The sequence below is a fragment of the Cololabis saira genome, chromosome 7, assembly GCF_033807715.1.
Source record: "Cololabis saira isolate AMF1-May2022 chromosome 7, fColSai1.1, whole genome shotgun sequence".
NCBI lineage: Eukaryota > Metazoa > Chordata > Actinopteri > Beloniformes > Belonidae > Cololabis > Cololabis saira.
Genome location: NC_084593.1, coordinates 334,855 through 342,354, shown reverse-complemented (window position 1 = coordinate 342,354; position 7,500 = coordinate 334,855). Strand labels below are relative to the sequence as shown.

At 40.9% G+C, this 7,500-nt stretch overlaps 1 protein-coding gene across 1 annotated transcript in view; it reads left to right on the top strand.

Moving 5' to 3' along the window:
* The window catches only part of LOC133446702 (arf-GAP with Rho-GAP domain, ANK repeat and PH domain-containing protein 3-like), a 158,271-nt gene that overhangs the window by 711 nt on the left and 150,060 nt on the right, over nucleotides 1-7,500 (top strand).

The following is a 7,500-nucleotide window of genomic DNA, read 5'->3' as shown; positions in this document are numbered from 1 at the left end:
ATTATATTATGTTAGGATATCTGACGGGATGTTAAACTATAGTATTATTATATTGTTATATATTATAGTATGGTGATATTATATAGTTATATGTTATAATATTATAATATTATTACGTTATATTAGGATATTATTATATGCTATTATAGTATTACATATATTACCTTATATAATATTATTATATCACTCTATATGATAATTATCTATTTTTTTATTTTTTTAATTTATTTTTCAAATTAATATTCTTAATTTACTTATTTACTTATATTATATTATTTACACACACACACACACACACACACACACACACACACACACACACACACACACACACACACACACACACACACACACACACACACACACACACACACACACACACACATGAACCATGAAGGCACCTTGAACGCACCATGAAGGGACCTTGAACGCACCATGAAGGGACCTTGAACGCACCATGAAGGGACCTTGAACGCACCATGAAGGGACCTTGAACGCACCATGAAGGGACCTTGAACGCACCATGAAGGGACCTTGAACGCACCATGAAGGGACCTTGAACGCACCATGAAGGGACTTTGAACGCACCATGAAGGGACCTTGAACGCACCATGATGGCACCTTGAACGCACCATGAAGGGACCTTGAACGCACCATGAAGGGACCTTGAACGCACCATGAAGGGACCTTGAACGCACCATGATGGCACCTTGAACGCACCATGAAGGGACCTTAAACGCACCATGAAGGGACCTTGAACGCACCATGAAGGGACCTTGAACGCACCATGAAGGGACCTGGAATGCACCATGAAGGGACCTGGAATGCACCATGAAGGGACCTTGAACGCACCATGAAGGGACCTTGAACGCACCATGAAGGGACCTTGAACGCACCATGAAGGGACCTTGAACGCACCATGAAGGGACCTTGAACGCACCATGAAGGGACCTTGAACGCACCATGAAGGGACCTTGAACGCACCATGAAGGGACCTGGAATGCACCATGAAGGGACCTTGAATGCACCATGAAGGCACCTTGAACGCACCATGAAGGGACCTGGAATGCACCATGAAGGGACCTTGAACGCACCATGAAGGGACCTTGAACGCACCATGAAGGGACCTGGAATGCACCATGAAGGGACCTTGAACGCACCATGAAGGGACCTTGAACGCACCATGAAGGGACCTTGAACGCACCATGAAGGGACCTGGAATGCACCATGAAGGGACCTTGAACGCACCATGAAGGGACCTTGAACGCACCATGAAGGGACCTTGAACGCACCATGAAGGGATCTTGAACGCACCATGAAGGGACCTTGAACGCACCATGATGGGACCTTGAACGCACCATGAAGGCACCTTGAACGCACCATGAAGGGACCTTGAACGCACCATGAAGGGACCTTGAACGCACCATGAAGGGACCTTGAACGCACCATGAAGGGACCTGGAATGCACCATGAAGGGACCTTGAACGCACCATGAAGGGACCTGGAATGCACCATGAAGGGACCTCGAACGCACCATGAAGGGACCTGGAATGCACCATGAAGGGACCTCGAACGCACCATGAAGGGACCTTGAACGCACCATGATGGCACCTTGAACGCACCATGAAGGGACCTGGAATGCACCATGAAGGGACCTTGAACGCACCATGAAGGGACCTTGAACGCACCATGATGGCACCTTGAACGCACCATGAAGGGACCTTGAACGCACCATGAAGGGACCTTGAACGCACCATGAAGGGACCTTGAACGCACCATGATGGCACCTTGAACGCACCATGAAGGGACCTTGAACGCACCATGAAGGGACCTTGAACGCACCATGATGGCACCTTGAACGCACCATGAAGGGACCTTGAACGCACCATGAAGGGACCTTGAACGCACCATGACTGGCTGGTATCTAGCAGCTCTGGGGAACCTGAACGCACCGCTGGGGGACCCTGAACGCACCGTGACTGGTATCTGTAACTCTGGGGGACCCTGAACGCACCGCTGGGGGACCCTGAACGCACCACGACTGGTATCTGTAACTCTGGGGGACCCTGAACGCACCGCTGGGGGACCCTGAACGCACCATGACTGGTATCTGTAGCTCTGGGGGACCCTGAACGCACCACGACTGGACTCTGTAACTCTGGGGGACCCTGAACGCACCACGACTGGTATCTGTAACTCTGGGGGACCCTGAACGCACCGCTGGGGGACCCTGAACGCACCACGACTGGTATCTGTAACTCTGGGGACCCTGAACGCACCACGACTGGTATCTGTAACTCTGATCCTCCAGTTCCATCAGGAACAATCAGCGTCTGTTTGTTCCAGAACAAGAACAAGAACAAAGTCCTCCTTGTTCCTCCAGACCCCCCAGACCAGTTTACCCCCCCAGACCAGACCAGTTTACCCCCCCCCTGGCTGGCTCACCTCCCCAGACCACAGCAGCCTCCATTCCCAGTAAAACCACTGCTCCATACTGGTCTGCTGTCTGGACCCCCCAGACCCCCCCAGACCAGACCAGCCTAGTTCAGTTATATATATACTGGGTATATATATATATATATATATATATATATATATATATATATATATATATATATATATATATATATATATATATATATATATATATATATATATATATATATATATATATATATATACACACAGTATATATATATATATATATATATATATATATATATATATATATATATATATATATATATATATATATATATATATATATATACACACAGTATATATATATATATATATATATATATATATATATATATATATATATATATATATATATATATACACACAGTATATATATATATATATATATATATATATATATATATATACATATATATATATATATATATATATATATATATATATATATATATATATATATATATATATATATATATATATATATATATATATATATATATACATATATATATATATATATATATATATATATATATATATATATATATATATATATATATATACATATATACTGTGTATATATGTATATATGTATATATGTATATATCCTCTCGCAGAGTGATGCAGAAAAACTAGTTCATGCGTTTGTATCTTCTAGACTGGATTACTGTAATGTGTGGTTAGCAGGATGTCCAAGTAATTTGCTGAATAGGCTCCAGCTGATCCAGAATGCAGCAGCACGAGTGCTGACAGGAATCAGCAGGAGAGACCACGTCTCTCCAGTGCTAACGTCGCTCCATTGGCTACCTGTAAAATTCAGAATCCAATTTAAAATTATTTGCATATAAGGCCCAAAACGGCTTAGCTCCGCAGTATTTACAAGACCTGATAGAGCCTTATGTTCCTGGCAGAGCTCTCCGTTCTCAGAGTGCAGGTTTACTCGTAGTTCCTAGAGTATCCAAATGTAGATTTGGAGGGCGGGCGTTCTGCTATCAGGCACCATTACTATGGAACCTTAGTAAGGTAGATATACATTATATATATACCCAATTTTAACTAAAAGCCAAGGACCAAAAGGTGTAGACTGAAGCTTAAGCTTATGACGCCTTCCCTTTTCACAAGAAAAATTTTAGCTTTTATAAACTAGTGCAATGTCATTAATACATATTATATATGTTATATATGTTGTTGTTCACTGTGTGTGTGTGTGTGTGTGTGTGTGTGTGTGTGTGTGTGTGTGTGTAGTGACAGATGTTTGACCCGGAAGGGTAAAAGGTTTTGGACCGCTGTGGTGCTAAACTTACAAACGTTCTGCTTTGTCTGACCAACCTTAATGAAGTCGTAATAAATTCAGTTGTAATTGCATCAGAAGAGAAGCGTGGTGGCTCGTCCGTCCCTGCCGGGGAACGTGGGCAGCAGCAGACACTAGGGGGGGGCAAAAATATCGATATGGCAATATATCGCGATACTTTTCCAGCCGATTCAAAATCGATATTCAAAATTTGAATATCGATTTTTTTTTTTTATCCCCAATCTTTTTCCCATTATATCACCCAGTGCTCCTACCTAAGTGACAGTCCTGGGCATTGCCACTCTCTACCAACCCTGGGAGGGCCCTTTAATTTATTTTTTATATAACACAATTGCCTGTCCTTAAAAAAGTAAAAATAATGGACAGAGGTTTATTTATTTATGGATTTATATCTATACTGACTGATCACTGTGCCTGTCCTTGGTTTTAGTTCCATCTTTCTTGTGTTTATTATCATTTGCCACATAATTAAAGCAACCTCATACTAAATTTAATGTTAATTTCATATGATGTAAATAATATGAAAAACATATACAAATATGTTGTAACTTTAGCTTGTATAGTTATAATAAAACATTGTTTTGACTCAGTTTGTCCTATGAATTGTCACTATAATCTGATGAAGGTGCAACTGGGATTTTAAGATCCATCACTATCATCTGATGTACATTTATACAACTCTGATTTTAAGATCCATCACTATCATCTGATGTACATGTATACAACTTGGATTTTAAGATGTGTAATGCATTTTTAAATTTTTCGGTGAACTATGTAGAATATAATAATCGGGATATCGCATAATCGGGATATCGCAATGTGTATCGTATCGTGGCTCAAGTATCGTGATGCGTATCGTATCGTGAGGTCCTTCCCAATACCCACCCCTAGCAGACACAAGCACGGCCACCAGGTTACCTCAAACATTCTAGTAGCCAAAAGGCATCAGGCTTCTTCAAATATCAATCCATACAGTATTTGTATAAGCAATAATACAATAATACAATACTACAATAGTACCTACACATACACACATATACATACACATGTCCATTAGGGCTGGGGATCGATTCAAATATAACGAATCCATTCGATTCCGATTCTTAAGATTCAGAATCGATTATCGCGATCCGATTCGATCCGATATTGATTTGGGTTAGTGTTAATAAAACAGTTTTTTGAGCTGTTGCATGAATGATATGACTCAGCTCCCAGAATGGAAGGACCAATGAGCTCCAGAATGGAAGGACCAATCAGCTCCAGAATGGAAGGATCAATCAGCTCCAGAATGGAAGGACCAATCAGCTCCCAGAATGGAAGGACCAATCAGCTCCAGAATGGAAGGACCAATCAGCTCCAGAATGGAAGGACCAATCAGCTCCAGAATGTGAGGATCAATCAGCTCCCAGAATGTAAGGACCAATCAGCTCCCAGAATGGAAGGACCGATCAGCTCCAGAATGGAAGGACCAATCAATCAGCTCCAGAATGTGAGGACCAATCAGCTCCAGAATGGAAGGACCAATCAGCTCCAGAATGTGAGGATCAATCAGCTCCAGAATGGAAGAACCAATCAGCTCCAGAATGGAAGGACCAATCAGCTCCAGAATGTAAGGACCAATCAGCTCCCAGAATGGAAGAACCAATCAGCTCCCAGAATGTGAGGATCAATCAGCTCCAGAATGGAAGGACCAATCAATCAGCTCCAGAATGGAAGGACCAATCAGCTCCAGAATGGAAGGACCAATCAGCTCCAGAATGGAAGGACCAATCAATCAGCTCCAGAATGGAAGGACCAATCAGCTCCAGAATGGAAGGACCAATCAGCTCCAGAATGGAAGGACCAATCAATCAGCTCCCAGAATGGAAGGATCAATCAGCTCCAGAATGGAAGGACCAATCAGCTCCAGAATGGAAGGACCAATCAGCTCCAGAATGGAAGGACCAATCAGCTCCAGAATGGAAGGACCAATCAGCTCCAGAATGGAAGGACCAATCAATCAGCTCCAGAATGGAAGGACCAATCAGCTCCAGAATGGAAGGACCAATCAGCTCCCAGAATGGAAGGACCAATCAGCTCCAGAATGGAAGGATCAATCAGCTCCAGAATGGAAGGACCAATCAATCAGCTCCAGAATGGAAGGATCAATCAGCTCCAGAATGGAAGGACCAATCAATCAGCTCCAGAATGGAAGGACCAATCAGCTCCAGAATGGAAGGACCAATCAGCTCCAGAATGGAAGGACCAATCAGCTCCAGAATGGAAGGACCAATCAGCTCCAGAATAGAAGGACCAATCAATCAGCTCCAGAATGTAAGAACCAATCAGCTCCAGAATGGAAGGACCAATCAGCTCCAGAATGGAAGGACCAATCAGCTCCAGAATGCTGATAGAACTGTATATATAAATATAATAATATACCTATATAACTATAACTGCTTTCAGAAACATCGTGGGTCAGAATTACCAAACAGATCCAGGGAGGAAACAGAGGACGAAAGAAAAATCGCTTTTATTTTTTCCCCATTTATGAGAATTTGGTTTTTAACATTTATGTAAATGTAACCCCAAGACAGTATATAAAGCAAAGAAATATAGACAATTTATGCAATTATAACTGAAAACTTTAATGTTTTCATACCTTTAAACAAATTTAAAGGCAAACACATGGCACCAGTTATTCTCCTGTCCAACAAAATATTCCTTTTTTGGGGATTAACAAAAAAGTACCAAAAGTTGTAATGTAATGATGAAAACATTTTTTTTTTTTTTTTTTTTTTTTTTAATCGATCTTTAGACATAATCGATTTTAAATCGGAGAATCAATTTTTTCAACACAGGCCTAATGTCCATAGGTACATGCCTATGTGTATTATAACTTTGTTTTCCATGTATTAATCATTTAGTATTTCTAGGTTTTAATTGTAATAATGTGTTCATTTGTGTATCTCAGCTGTTCCACAGATTCATCCAGTCACTGAATCATCGTTGTTTCACGTTGGGTCTTTGTTTTCCTGAACATTTATGTTCCTCTTACAGTTTTTCACAATTGTTTAAACACATTTCCTGATACCTCATTTTCTCAAAACTCTAAACACAAATTACAAAACTCACACACAAAATGCAAAACCCTAAACTTCTCTTGGAAAAGCAAAACAGTGTTAACTCTTCACTAAATGGTATTTCCTTCTCAAACACAAACACATACATCATTTGAGTAGACATTTCTAAGCTCCCACTGAACACTGATGTGCAGAATGGAAGACACTAAAGTATGAATGGATGAATGAATGAATGAATGAATGAATGAATGAATGAATGAATGAATGAATGAATGAATGAATGAATGTCTCAGTAGAATCCTGCATTTGTTCAGTGTTTCACCTTCAGCTGTTGGATTAATGTATCACCATATAGTATTCTTATGTATAGGCTACTCAAATAGAAAACAACACGCAATTCTTTACTGTAACAACAAATAATATTTTATTTGGACTCAAAATGTGCAGTTTACTGACATCACAGCAAGCTGTGGATGAAAACCTGACAGAAAATAGAAACAGAACAAAAGTATTAGGCTGCGTCCTGCCTTTCATCCCTGGCTGGTCCCAGGACCTTGTCCACGTCGCAGGAGATGTTCTCCCTGTTAGAGCAGAGATGTTCTCCCTGGAGAAGCAGAGATGTTCTCCCTGGAGAAACAGAGATGT